Source organism: Rutidosis leptorrhynchoides, chromosome 2 (genome assembly GCF_046630445.1).
Source record: "Rutidosis leptorrhynchoides isolate AG116_Rl617_1_P2 chromosome 2, CSIRO_AGI_Rlap_v1, whole genome shotgun sequence".
In the NCBI taxonomy this organism is placed as follows: Eukaryota; Viridiplantae; Streptophyta; class Magnoliopsida; order Asterales; family Asteraceae; genus Rutidosis; species Rutidosis leptorrhynchoides.
Window position 1 is genome coordinate 267,469,395 of NC_092334.1, and position 1,313 is coordinate 267,470,707.

At 38.4% G+C, this 1,313-nt stretch overlaps 1 non-coding gene across 1 annotated transcript; it reads left to right on the forward strand.

Moving 5' to 3' along the window:
- The first annotated feature begins 761 nt into the window (after positions 1–761).
- Positions 762–868, forward strand: LOC139895189 (small nucleolar RNA R71). Its single transcript, XR_011775652.1, has one exon. It is a non-coding gene; the product is annotated as a small nucleolar RNA R71 (small nucleolar RNA).
- The last annotated feature ends 445 nt before the right edge of the window (positions 869–1,313 follow it).

Sequence of the window (1,313 nt, forward strand, 5' to 3'; positions counted from 1 at the left end):
CCCTCTCACTCATCATGCTAGCAAGAGTACCTACGTGTTTTTCTAGATTCAAAATGGAAGCTTGTTGAGTTCTTAATGACTGATCAAATCTCTCGTTCGTTTGGGTTTGAGTTTCAATAAATTGTGTTTGAGATTCAACTAGCTTGAATACTACGTCTTCCATATTTGACTTTTTCTCTTCGGTTTGTTGTTGTGGTTTATATAAGCCAGGTCTTTGTTGATTGAAAGTGTTGTTTTGAGTTGGTTGGTTATTCGGACCTTGTTGGTTATACCAGTTATTTTCGGGTCCTTTTGGATTGTAAAGAATGTTTTGATTTCGATTGAAGTTTAGCTTTGGCGGTTGATAATTATTTTGATAATTATTTCCAGGCCTTTGGTTCATATAGGAAACATTCTCTCGTTGTTCCAATGTTGGTTCAATGTGACAATCTTTCAATAAGTGTGGTCCACCGCATAGCTCACAACTGATTCGTATTGCGTGAATATCTTTATTCATCTTTTCCATTCGTCTTTCAAAAGCATCTATTTTTGCTGAAACGGAATCAAAGTCATGGCTAGAATCGGCTCTAGCCACTTTAGATGAACGAAAAATATCTTTTTCTTGGTGCCACTCATGCGAGTGGGAGGCTGTGTTATCAATAATTTTGTAAGCTTCAGTTGCGGTTTTCTTCATAATGGAACCACCAGCTGTTATGTCGATGTCTTTTCGTGTAGCAACGTTGACACCTTGGTAGAATATTTGTACTATTTGATAAGTGTCTAAACCGTGTTGAGGACATCCTCTCAACATCCTTCCGAATCTTGTCCACGCCTCATATAATGTTTCATTTGGCTTTTGTGTGAATGTAACAATTTCTCCTTGAAGTCTCACGGCTTTAGATGCCGGAAAGAATCTTTGAAGAAATTTTTCAACTAAGACATCCCATGTGTCAATTGCCCCTTCAGGTAACGATTCTAACCAATCTTTGGCTTCTCCTTTTAAAGTCCAAGGAAACAACATGAGATAGATCTGCTCATCTTCCACTTCTCGGATTTTGAATAGTGTACAAATTCTTTTAAACGTACGAAGGTGTTCGTTAGGATCTTCATTCGGTGCACCACTGAATTGGCATTGGTTAGTTACCATGTGTAGAATTTGTCCTTTGATTTCATAATCTGGCGCATTAACTTCTCGCTTAATAATGGCGTGACCTTGGCCCGTGCGTGTGGCTCTCATTCGATCTTCCATACTTAGAGGTTCCGTTACTTCCATAATTGAATTTGTTGAATACGAATCACTAGAGGATTCTGATTTAATGGTTTGTGGCTCAGGA